General features: G+C 36.1%; 1 protein-coding gene across 8 annotated transcripts in view; it reads left to right on the forward strand.

Moving 5' to 3' along the window:
- Positions 1 to 13,548, forward strand: part of USP45 (ubiquitin specific peptidase 45) — a 96,948-nt gene that overhangs the window by 52,709 nt on the left and 30,691 nt on the right. The window contains exon 9 of one of the 8 annotated variants that reach the window (XR_004645177.1): positions 10,806 to 10,904. The exons of the other annotated variants lie outside the window; for them this stretch is intronic. The gene's annotated coding sequence lies outside the window, so the exon portion shown is untranslated. The remainder of the gene's footprint in view (positions 1 to 10,805; positions 10,905 to 13,548) is intronic. 8 annotated transcript variants of the gene reach the window in all.

Below are 13,548 nucleotides of genomic sequence, written 5' to 3' on the forward strand. Positions count from 1 at the left end.
TCAGTATTTTGGCTTGAACTCTAATTAATTGCAATGGGCTTTTTAAAGAACAGGTGGTGGGTAGAAGCTAAGAAAAAAGTCATTAAAAAGATTTTATTTTCAGGCTTCTGGGAAGGTAATATGATAGGAATAAAATACATGGATAGTGGCTACCCTGTGTCAAATGTATGTATGTATGTATGTGGTTTTTTTTTGTTTGTTTGTTTTGTTTTTTGTTTTGTTTTGTTTTTTAAGTGTTTAAGCTTTTAAATGTGAATCCTGTGCTATGATGTTTTGCTTTGGCTTTGATCCAAAACGAAAAGGGCCTAGCAAGCAAGGACTTGAAGCACTATTGAGATGGCATATGGCTCCAGATTGAGAAGAACTTGCAAGCCCTAAAGAAATGCATGTTTCTTAGGGTGGAAAATGTTCCCAGTGTTGCTTTATGGGTGTGTTTAATTGTGGACAGACAAATTTATTTTTTAAAACACCTGTAGAAGTGCTATAACTGGATCAAATATTTAAAAATTAAATGTTTAAAGGACTGCACTGTAAGTAAAATAATCTGTAGGTTATGATAGAGCAGTGTAGAGCAATACAGTTGCAATTCACGTTTTAAAAAAGTATGAAATATTATAATGTGGTGTTAATTTTATTTGCTGTGAAATTATTGTACACCACTCAATGCCTTTGTGTGGGAACAACTATTATTATAGTAACAAGTTGTAAAGAGCCCTCTACAGTTCTTGCTTGCACCCGTGCACAAAAAAAGAACTCTGTGAAATCCTCTAGTACTCCAAAGCTTTTTATTTTGATCAGAAACCAGCACTGGTATGAAATAGTTGTGAGCTAAAAAAACTCTTTTGGGTAGTGACATACAGTTGACCATGGTGAGTAGCTCACTTTGCCCTAAACTTCTAGTATCTTGTACAGCCACACATAGCTTTTAAACTGAAGCAGGGTTGACCATTTCAGGTAAGCAGCCCTGCATTATTTTCCTGTTCTTTCTCTCTCTCTCCCCGCCCTCGCCGGGCATTATTTTGCTCTCAAAATTTGCCAGCAAAGGTGCCTGATGCACTTTTTATTGTACTTGATTTTCATTTCGTGTTTGTACTGTAGAAGAGAATATCAAATGCATATTTACTGGATTTAAAGAAAAACAACCATCTTGCGTATATAGCATTCTTTACCCTCTAAAAAGCATAAGGGATACTTTCCCACTTTATAAAAACAAAATGTGATATAATATAAAAATACAACACTTCACAGAAATTTCTGGAAACAGAAGAGGATTATTATTATTATTATTTATTTTTTCAGCAAAGGAATTGGAAGGAAAATTACTAAATATGGGGCCAACAACTATTCTGTATATATCTGAGGGGTGAGAGGGAAACAATAGCATGCTTTTATAAAGTGGTGAGGGATGAAATAGAACATTTTGGAGGAAGCAAATTTCATATTGTGGGGCCTGCCTCAGCAAAAGTATGATCACCTGTGAACTTCAGACAAGATGGAGGTATTCTTAAATGACAGCTTGTGTGTGTGTGTGTGTGTGTGCGCGCGCGCACACAGATAACGGATAATTCAAGGCTTTAAGCAGTGTAACACATCCAATAGTGTTAAAAAATGTTAAAACCAGCAGTGCTGAATTTTAGATCAGGCCTGCACTTTACAGTGACTGTGTAAAAATGTTACCTTAATCACCTGATCAGCTTTTTGTTATTTAGAATGATAGCTGCTGACTTTAGTAAAATCTTACTCTTCTCACTACTTTTTACACCTGTTGCCCTGTAGAACAAACACAGCTCCAAGAGAGATTCTGATTCTTTTCTGGCTCATGCATCAATACTAGAACTGTTAACCAAGTCCCCATTAGCAGGAAATTGTGTGTTCAGTTACACTTGTGCAACCCCACTGAAGTCAACAGACGGCTGCACAGGTATAACAGAGGGCAGCATTTGGCTTGCAGAATCCTTTGTTACTGATGGTGATGCATGAGCCAGAACGAAAACAGGCTGACATTCAGCAAACTCAACTGAGTTTGCAAGTCTGGAACCTAGAAAAAAATATTTATTTTGTTTAAATGGTTCCATTAAAAAATTGTTCTGTTTTAAAAGTATAAACACTGAGTTCCACCCTAGCATTTTTATTTATTTATGTGATTGTGATGGCCCTAACCAGTGAGAATTCCTTGTTGCTGCACATTCTCAGTAAGCTACGAAATAGACATCTAGCTACTTATGAGGCTGGCAAAGAGGGAATTGGAGTAATAGAGCCTTGTATCCACAAATATGTTGCATTACTATTGTCTGGTCCTCTCAGGTTAAATTCTAGATAAACTGGAATAAATTCTCCAACTAAAAAAAGTCTACTTCATTTGATTCAGATGAATGTACATTAATTTATTTAGTGTAATTCTGCAGTTCCTGCTCTAGAACAAAAGTGTCCTGCATTTTAGAAAACAGAACATCTATATTGCAAACATGGAATAAGAGCTTAGTTTCATACAGGCATTATTATTAAAGATAATGCTTTGCTTCGTTAAAAGATTTTAGTGAACAAGATCATAGCATTCCTAGTTAAGACTGATCAAAAAACACAGAAATTGCTTAATACAGTAAGCTATCATCATTGATGAAGCTTGTGTTACAACAACAGTTCAGTCCCCTCTTCAAATTCTTATATTTTAGAAAGCCATTTAAAACTGGGGTTGACTGGGTATATCTATCTGACCAACAGAAGGTGCAGTGATTTTTATATACCACGCCCACTTCAAATAATGTCAATAAAATAGTCTGAACAGTGCGGTCTTTTAATTTTAGTAACCTGACTACTGTCAGTTTAGTAGAGATTATTGTCACAGGTCTACCAATAAGCTGATTCTTTGATCTCATTGAGATATTGAACCTTCATCAGAGAGACATTTTAATAGTTAGCTAGGAAATTATCTCATTATATGGTAATGTTCTATAGCTAGTGATTAAAATTATCTAGTAATATTTACTGAAAATGATTAAAAACAATCAAGGTCAGAAAATGTGATGTTGGCAAAATAAACTATTTGATTTCTGAAGTTTTGCTCCAATAAAAGGATAGCCAAATGAATGAAAGGCACTCTTATTAAGCTAATAAATAAGAATGGCTTGGGAGCAGTTTCTGTCTGTTATATAACATTGTTTAATTTCACTCTGCACAATGGAGCTTCTCAACTTCAATGTCAACAGGCAGCAAAAATCTTATGAAAGAAGTTAGTGGGCAGCAGTCAGTATTAGACCACAATAATAAAAGAAGCTTAAATCACAGTATAAATTAAAGGCCTGGAATTACTTTTTCAAAGTTGGCTTGGAGGTTGTATAGTAGTGCATAAGAAAAGTACACTCCCATTTGTACCTTTTGTAAATCGGTATGGAGTCTTATTTCCATCCTCCTTACTCCTCTTGCTTCTGTAATGAAGATGATGAACATATGCCTCCTTTGGGCCCCATCTGGAAAATATCATTAGAGATAAGTGTAGGGTGATCCTTTGGCTCAAAAGTGGAATATGCTTTCTTCAGAACATCAGCCCATGTTTACCCAGGCACGAAGGAATTAATTCCAAACACTCAGACTGCACAAGATAACACATTGCTTTACCACTCAACTATGCTGGCTCCAAATGGCCACACTTTTTTTTATTTTTTGCATTCTTTTGACTTGCAATTAAAACAAATCCATTTAATTTATGGGCTGAGAAATATTGCAGGTTATTTTTTAAAAAATTGAATTATGTTTCAGGTTCTAATTATATATTAATTTTGGTATAACTCTTAATTAGAACTAGAATCAGTGAATTCTTTCTGAAAAGATTGTTAATATGCTTAGTATTTGGAATTTAGAACATTTTTAGTAATTTACATTTCAGAAATTACTAATATATTTTAATGTTTCATTAAATGTAATTAATATCAAAGAGCCCTTACTCTTTGTTATATTTTACAGTATATTTAAAGGAAAGTTATGAAGCTAAAACAAAATGTTGGATTTTGTCCTTTTTTTGCTCCTTTATTATATATGAATGGGTCTTCAAGCTTTCTTTCTTTAAGAAGTTCTCCTTTTTTGTTTGTTTTTTTTACATTTTGAAATATGAAGACTATCCAGTCCTCACTTCCTCTCAGCTGGAGGTCCTTGGCAAGAGAATGTCTGAATAGAAATGGTTATTATTTGAGCTTAATCTCTCCCCTACCACAAAACTGAGATGAAGAGGAAGCTAAATTCTCTCTTAGTGTAGGATTCAGCTAAGATTGTCATAGAATCATCATCCCCCCCTCCCTCAGTTTGATGGAGGTAAAGTTGCATTTAGAAAGCAAGTTTGACAACCTTGTGTGTGACATCACTCTGTAGGTCCTCCAAAATTATTACTAACGACCTCCAACAAAGAAAAAAGAAAGCCCTGATATTTCTAAAAATACATAATCTGTAAGATATTTTTTAATTATACACTTTTTTGGGCTCAACAGTTACTTTTAATAGAAAAAAAATTGTTAACCTACTAAAAATTTGCTCCCTGAGTCTGTTAGCAAAAATTTATAAAGAAGAAAATATTGGATTTTTATTAAGACCATACATTTTATTTTTAATGTTGTAAGATGTCACTACATCAAATGGTGGTAGGCTTGTTTATTGAAGTCTACTTTAAAACACTGGAAATATAGTAGTAGTGATTTGCCAAAGCTAATTAGTGGCCTACTAGTTTCGTTCTAGATCAGATTGCCTGGTTAGAGAATGGCTGGCTATAAACTGGAAACCAGATGTCAGCCTACTTTATTTGGAGCATGGTAACAGTATTTTGAAGCTAGTATTAACTGGCTGGTGCTCTGAAATATTAGTCAGCGTACGAGAATGGAAGAAGAAGCTGTAATTGAAACTAACTATTGTGAAGATTTGTCCTAAATTTATAGCCAATGCTACTTGAAATAACTTAAAACAGGATGAATTAACAAAAATGCGGTTTTTCCTTTTAGATAATTTTACCTCATCTATAAGAAAAACAGATGGAATCATCCACAAAATATTTTTTACTGAAAATAAACAACCTAACATACTTTATTCTGTTATGTATGGATTGCTAAATCGATTTCAGAAGCTTTCTTTATTTTGAAATCCCTTTTCCTGCCGTCAGTAACTGCAAATTAGAAAGAAGAGTTGATCTATTCATCTTTAATTTGGGAAAAGAAAGTTTGTTGAATTTGAAGTAGCTGAAACGTGAACGGTTTCAAGAAGGTAAAAGTCCGAATAACTTCTAGGGGGGGCGGGGGGGGGGACAAGAAGAAGAAGAAACACTACATTGAAAAATTACTCTGGGTTTGTGGTCTGGTGAACCCAGTGCATTCTCCTCTCGGGAAGTAAGAGAAGAATTACAGCCGTGGGAGGTATAGTCTTGTAGCTGTGTGGGATGAGATTACCTGTTAGTTCTTATATGGATGCATAAATAGGAGTATGAGGACTTGGAGTGCTTCAGCAAAGATTTTTAAATGTGATGTCCCCTGTCCCCGTCCCTGCACCGGAGGCCAGTGTCTCAGTCCACAATTTGTTGGTCTAGTAATGGATCTTTCTTCAGCAAGAGAAGTATACTGTGCCTACAGCGATGACCCTAACTGGATTTCACTTGACTAGTTCCTTCTGAGTTGCATGATGATTGTGAAGGTGGGGAGTTGTGATCTGTTTGTCATGACCCTCCAGAATGTAAATATACTTTACATAATGGTCATTTACAAACCACTGGAACAATTTACCAAGGGTTGTAGTGGATTCTTTATCACTGGTAACTTTAAAACAAGATAGGATATTTTTCTAAAAGATGTGCTCCAGGAATTATTTTGGTCTGTGTTATACAGGAGGTCAGATTAGATGATCACATTGTTCCCTGCAGCCTTGGAATCTATGAATGTATGGTGAAATGGCAATTTTTAAGTCTAAGTAGGTGAAATACTGAAGCTTTCTGCAACTCATGATACATTTTCCTTATTCTTCATGTTTACAACTACAGCACCTGCTTGGCAGGAATAATACAAGTCTGCTACTTTTTTGACTAGAAAACATGCTGTACTCCTAATAATATTGTTTTCATGTGTGAAGTAAGGTTGGTTCCTCAAAAATAGATATTCTTCCCTAGTGTTGATATAGGTCATATGGGCAGTGTAGATCTGGATAAAATTGGTATTAATGTAATTTTTATACTCTAGAAGAGTGTGTGATACACTCTTATCTGGGAGAATTAATAACACTATTAGTGTAAGATGTGAGCGGCATTGCTATAATTGAACATCTGATGCTAGCAGTCCTTTTAGAGTTTGGTACTAGAGACTCAGTTTTCAAACGTGAATGCTTAGTTTTGCTTTTTTCATGTTCCTGTAGGATGTGAGGCACCCAAATACTTGCCACTTTAAATACCCAAATACAGAGCAAGATACCTTAACTGTTTGAAAATAACACTTCTGAACTCTTGCTGCCATCTAAGGCTAGAAGTGTTTAGTGAAAGAGAATTCAAGAGGCTAAGGGGGAAAGAAGAACAATAAGGAAGGAGTTGAGGGGGAGAAGAGTCAGGAATGCACAGGTGAGGATGGAAACAGGACATGTAGAGAGATGAAATAAAGAGCTGGTACCATTTACCAGTCCATGACAAGAAGCCCTGATTCTAAAAATAAAGCTAAATGTTATCCAGGAAGCCAGGAGTGAAAGGAACCTGAAGGGGAGGTGCAAATTGGCTGACTAAAGGTTAAAAAAAAATTGGGGCGTGACCCTTCAAAACTATGAGCCCTGTCTTAAAGTTCTAGATGGGCTATTGAATACCTTCACCCTTTTATGTATATTAAGTGTATAAAGGGGTAATTTATGATCATTTATAATAAAACAATGTAAAACAATAGTGTTAATTTGGAGGGAATGGTGGTGGTGGGTCGATCAGTTGAGGAAGGGGGGAAAAAAGAAAGAAATGGATGATTCTTTCCATAGCAACTGTTTAGCGTCTGGTACTAATTCATCCACTGTTAATTTTGTTAGTGTTGCAGCTGTCAGACGTTTTGCTAGGACAGATTGTGTGCATAGCTACAGGGCCCTTCTGTTTGTTTTCCACTATTCTGAATATTAGGACTGCAGACTTTTGACTTATCTAGAGACTTAGTGACTGACACAACATTTATGTATTAAGAGGACCTAAATATTTCCTATATTTGTTATGGCTGAATAATTTTATCAGTGGAAGAAACTTCAGTTACTTTGTTTAGATTTGTGCACCGAGTTAATATTACCATACTTGAGTGGTTAGTGTCAATGAGTGTATTTTCAGGTATCAGAAAAACTGCTCTGTACTTCCCCCCCATAATACAACTAATTGTTTTGCTGCATGAATGTTGCTAAACAAGATTTTATTGCTAGTCTCCAGGATAACGTGGAACAAGTTACCTCTGGTGAAGAAGAGATCTCTCTTTCTCTCTCTCTTTCCTGTTGTATTGTAAAGCATAGGGAAGGATTCACTGGGGATATAGTGAATGGAGGTTACAAGCACTTATGTGTACTGAGCTTTTTGGAGAGACATCTTACAGAATGCTTGGAACATTCCACCATCATCATGGCTGCTGAGAGAAATAATGTTTATGGAAAGTTGAGATAATGCTACAGGTGATTCATGGAATGAAGGCAAGAGAAATCATTTTTCTTTATTTGTTAGTTTGCTAGGACACGTTTTTGTAGAAGGAGGATTGAGGATTTTCCACAATTTTCTTTGTTTTTTAATTGAAAAAGTTCCCAGGTTTCACTGCACACCTTACTTCATTAAAACAAACAAAACCCCTCCCCCAGCATCAGACTGTAAGGGATGCTTCTTTCCTGAGTGACCATAGAGAATTTTTATGAGGGTCTCTGTGACTCGCATAAATGTACTTGCTCCACTTCTGTAGCTCTGTAGCAGAGAAAAGGGGACCTATCAGGCTGACCTTTCCCTCTTGTGCTGCTGACATAAAACCACATATGTTGGTGTTGTGGACCCCCTTCCATCACTGCAAAAATAAGTAGGCGACACACCGTTCTTTAAATTAGATTAAAGAACACTATAAGGAACTTCAGAAAAACCTAACAAAGCTAGGTGAATGGGCAGCACAAACTTGGATGAAATTAATTGCTGGCAAGTGCAAGGTGTTGCATGATGTCTGGAATAATTTGTACTACTTGTATATGTTCCTGGATTCTAAATTAACTATAACCGCTCGGGAGGAAGACCTGTACATCATTTTGAACAGCTCAGTGAAAATATTTGCTTTGTCTGTAGAGGTGGTAAACAAAGCAAACAGAATGTTTATTCAGATGTATAAAGAACAGGATAGAAAATAATACTGAAAATATTTTAATGCCATAATATAAATGATTGGTATGCTCTAACCTGGAATACCGTTCAGTTCTGGACAGTCTGTCTCAGAAAAGATACTAGAGAGGCAAGGTGGGTGAGATAATGTCTTTTATTGGACCAACTTCTATGGGTGAGAGAGACAAGCTTTCAAGCTACACGGAGATCTTCAAGTCTGGGAAACCTATTCAGAATGTCACAGCTAAATAAAAGATGCAACAGATTGTTTAGTATAAGTAATTAATACATATTTCAAGGGACCATTCAAGGTGAAGTGACCTGATAACACCCTTCCAGTCATAGGGGGGAAAGGAAGCAGAGGGTGGGGGAGAGGCACCTGGGTGAGGTTTGTCAGTGAGTTATTGATTTTTGTAATAAACTGTAAATCCAGTGTCTCTATTCAGTCAATGATTTTTAGTGTCTAGCAAAGTTATTATCGGTAATTTAATTTGTTCCACCTAGTGTTTAACTGTGACACTCCGAGTACATTTCCCAGACCTGAAGAAGAACTCTGTGTATAATATATTGCCTCTCTAGTATCCTGGGACTGACAGGGCCACAACAACACTGCATATGGGCGGGGGGGTGGGGGGAGTGGAAGATACAGCAAAAATAGAAAGGATCCAGAGAGAAGCAACAACAAATATTTAGAGGCACAGACACACTTCCATATGAGGAGAGGATCTTTAAGTATTTTGTCATTAATTTTCCCATGACCTGTGAAGAAAGCACAGGAGAGAAGGTTTTTTATTTTATTTTATTTTTTAAAAATCAGGATAATGTATTGCCTTTGTGACTACTTTATTACAATTGTGAATTTTTTTAGAGTGTTGCTTAATTCTGAAAAATAAAGGGTGACTTAATGTAGAATACATATGAAGAGTATTATACTTTGAAAGAACTGGGTTACTTTAACAAAAATAGTATTTGTGGTGCGCATATTTAATTAGTACTGCATAATTTTCATTGTAAAAATAGCTACATTCTAACTGGTAGATAATGATTAGAAACATCTTTTTAGTTGATGTACAAGATATAAATGCTTGACCCCAAGATCAGCAATGAAATGATAGGCTTAAGTAATAAGTACATGGCTGTCACAGTTGTCCTTCACTTCTTATGACCATTAACAGGAGTTCAACCTGTTCTGTCATTATACTGCTGACACTGTACAACAGGTTGTAGCGCATTGGCACTGGCTTCCATATGTCGGCACATCTGTGAGCGGTCAACTCAACCAACCATCTTGGAGTCCTCCACTTTTGCCAAGGATCTTGCTTGAAGCATATTTTCAAGGAGACCAGAGCACATCTTTTAGTTGTCAGATTTCTATGAATCAGTGTTGATTGATTCTTTTACTCTCAATTTTTTGTTAATAAGGACAGAAATCTTCCTGTAATTACCCTGCATTGTACTGGTTCACCTTTTTATATTCTTCTCCCCCCACATCCTCCCAACATAAACAAAAAGCAGACCCACTAATCCTGAACACTTTTCCACAGCATTGTAGAGATTTAGAATTAACTGTGGCATTATATAGCATATTACAGGCATGGGTGCCCAATTGTTCATATATTAATCAGTGTGTTAACAATGACATCACTTGTCAGTCAAAGTGAACCAGCCAAACCTTACTTACCATCTTTTAAAAAACGTTTTCCTGTCACTTCACCTTTAAAATTTTAATTGTTATACTCGAATCCTCATTTCATTCCATATAATAGCATGTGATAATTGTTAGTTCTTTCAGTTAATCCATTTTAGCTATAGTGAAGGTCTTAAAAATAGAGCAAAGTCTAAAGAAAATTTTTAAAAACAACCACTTCTAGCCCTGTTAAATGCCCCTAACGCTACAATAAAACTCTAAAACAAAAGGTGTCTTAATGATTTCTGTTTAATCGGAACTACCACATCTTGTCGGTCATATGTGTCCTTTCCCATTTAAGACAATAAAGTTAATATGTAGAATATCAAATGAAAATGTTCTCCCTTGGAATTTTTTTACTAAATTAATTCTGAGTAATAGTATATATTGTTAATTAATGGGAAACTATACTATACATCCATTAATGATAATGAAAGATGTATGCAATTTCCTGGAATTGCATTACTAATCTGTCTCTGGTTTAAGTGAGTTGTACTTATCCTGTATAAAAAAGGACTTTATATCCTTGCTCATTGTTTTGACTCTAGAAAATGTCAGGTTTCATCCTCATCAGTTCTCCCTCCCTCCCCCATTTCTCTCCCAGGTGTGGGAGTTATGTATGTACAGATATGGGATGATATCTGTTGAATATATTGACAAATTTTGGGTGTTTTAAAACAGCAAGATATATACAGTAATACTGAAAGTCACATATATGTGGTGAAACCCAGCAGTTCTCCAACTAACTTGTTTTTCCAAAAGTGAGTTGATTTTACAGTTTGTTACTTAAATAAATTTCAGAGTGAAGAATGACTTTATAGATGTCACTTCTCTTGCCCTATGTTAACGTAGAAGACCTCCGTAGTGTATGACAAACAGGCACAGAATGCAAATTATAAGGTACTATATTTACAAATATGAGTGTTTGATCTGCACATATACTGTGCATTTGTGTAATTATTAATGCTCATTATTGTTATTTATTATTTTTGTTGTAGCATCTAGGAACCCCATATTTCACATCCCTTCAGTGGTCCTCTCACAGGCTATTGGTATGATATTTCCAAAGCAAAGCTGACCAGTTCTGTTACAAGACTAGAAAAAATCATATTGTCTTATAGCTCAAGACCTTGTCTGGACAAGTGAAATTACTGTGTACTGGACAAGGTGATGACATGCATTTAAAAGTAAATGCACTGACTAGCCAGAGTATGTAACCTGAGCCTGAAAATGAAAATTCTCCCTCTTGCGGTGATTTAATTTTAAATATAACTGAGCAGTGGAAGAAATAGTTTTTTTCCGGCAAGTCTGCTAGTTTGATGAAATTTTTACTTGGGCTCTGCTCAACCAGTTTTGCCCCATGCTACATTTTGGGGAGGGTGCATGTGGCTAACTATGCATGTGCTGTTCCCAAAGTGCAGTAGGAGTTATACCTACTGTATGGTGACATTTACAAGGAAACTTCCGTTTAAATCTCAGGTTAGATGCATTGGCCCGGGATTTTAATTGAAGTCAGATCAGCAGCTTGTTCTGGAAAACAGGGCATACAATATTGTGACAGAGGGGATGGTATCTGTCTATAAGCATCTTCAATGTGCAGTAAAATTATGTTAAGAATAAATACTTAAACATAGTCTCATTTAGATTATAAGTTTGGAGACACCAAAACTATAGATCTGTGTAGTACTTTGAAAAGTTGTCTAACAAGGATTCTACACTCCTGGCACCAAAGGATGTATGAAAATATTCATAGAGATCTTTACTTAACTTTGCATTAGAAATTAATTTTTGCTTGATGAATATTTGTTAAAGTATGGATTATATGTTATATTGGACTGTTAGTATAAAGGGGACTCACAGGGTTTTGATGGGAGCCATGAGTTAGGCTATCATCTGTCTACCATGCGATACAGTGTTTGTTTTATAAATAGATAGCTACCCATGTAGCTTACAAACATGTCATTTGTAGAAACTGTTGGCCCAGCCTGAAATAATTTTGCTTCATTTGGGTTTGAGAGGCGGACAGTGATGCCTCAGACTCTGTCTTAAAATAATAAATTTGCTAGTGGTCGTTTCAGTTTTTTTCATTTGTCTTGGGTAATAACTGTAAAATCAGCAACTGCCAGTGTTCCTTCTGTGTCCTTGCCCTGACTCCCAAGCTGGCTCGTTTCTTTTGCTGCTGATGCCAGACACCATAAAAGAGGACAGCTCGAAGGACGCACTGTGAGAGGACAAGGACAACACCAGACATATGTTTGGATTCCTTGTTTGACAGATTTCTAATTCATAGGGACCAGAAATTTTGTAGGAATAGACTACAATAATTGTGGTGTTTCTGAAACGTGGTAGTTTAGATCATTGTTTAATGTGGGAAGTATTTAGGTGTGGTAGTGGTAGGGAGGGAAGTGTATACTAGGAATTGTAAGCAAGCATTTGATATTGCACATCTAAAAGATACTGAATTTTTTTGGCATATTCTCCTGTTTGTTGTTACCAAATGAAGCATACAAAATGAGAGTGTGTGTGTGTGCGTGTGTATGTGTACCTCATTGAAAATGTGACACACTGAGTTTGTGTTTTTTACTCATTTACCTATTGTTACTCCCCTAGCCCTGTTCTTGTATCTAGTATCATGGATGCATTAAAAAAAAAAATAACTTCCTGTGGACGAGGAGCCTCATAGGAGCAAGAATAGTGAATTTTGGCTGATTAAAACTCCCCCATTTATTTATTTCAACAACTTCCTGTTTTCTCTCCCATGTACTTGAAAATGTTCAGCATGAAGTTAGATAATATCTCTTTCCCTTTGCAGTGCTTTCAAAGAACTTCATTGTAGATTCAGTGCTCTCCAAATAGCATTCAATTCTATATCTATATTCATTGGGGCATTTGGAATTCATATTCCCCAGCTTTCCCTCTAACAGTGTGACAGGATATGTGTTTATCCAAGTGCATATATTCCAGAAATTCTGAGTTCTCCTGGCTGGTATTAATTGCAGAAGATGGTATTGGATGCGACAGACCATGTGACAGTTATTTTGTTGACTTGGGGAATTCATGTACACGGTTTGAGTAAAAATTTTCTTCCTTACTCATTTTTGGCTTTTTGCCTATCCATGCATGCATACTCCATATCACTTGATAGTAAGACGGTAAATAAAATAATCTACCAAAAATAGCTGTAAATAAGAATAGAAGTTGTTTGGAGCACTGAGAAAACCCCTGTTTTCTTGACAGTGAAATTCTGTCTTTGCTATTATTTTTCATCACAGAAAATTTCTTCTTCAGTAGAGGCTGAAGAAAAATGTTCTGTAGCAAATTCCTTGAAGAACTGATCTCAAAATTGCGGCCATCTTTTATTGTTCTCATTGGGACTGAGACCACAAACTTCCTTCAGTTAATGTGGCCACTGCTTCCATTCCCCTGCTCCTCATTGTGTTCCTCTCTGTCTTCTGACTGCATACGGGGCTAAGGGGGTTATTATTTTCTCTGAGGGCAGCTTGGCTTCACTCCTATTGGGAACCAAGGAAGGTGGTAGCAATTT

The sequence above is a fragment of the Trachemys scripta genome, chromosome 3 (assembly GCF_013100865.1).
Source record: "Trachemys scripta elegans isolate TJP31775 chromosome 3, CAS_Tse_1.0, whole genome shotgun sequence".
Lineage (NCBI taxonomy): Eukaryota > Metazoa > Chordata > Testudines > Emydidae > Trachemys > Trachemys scripta.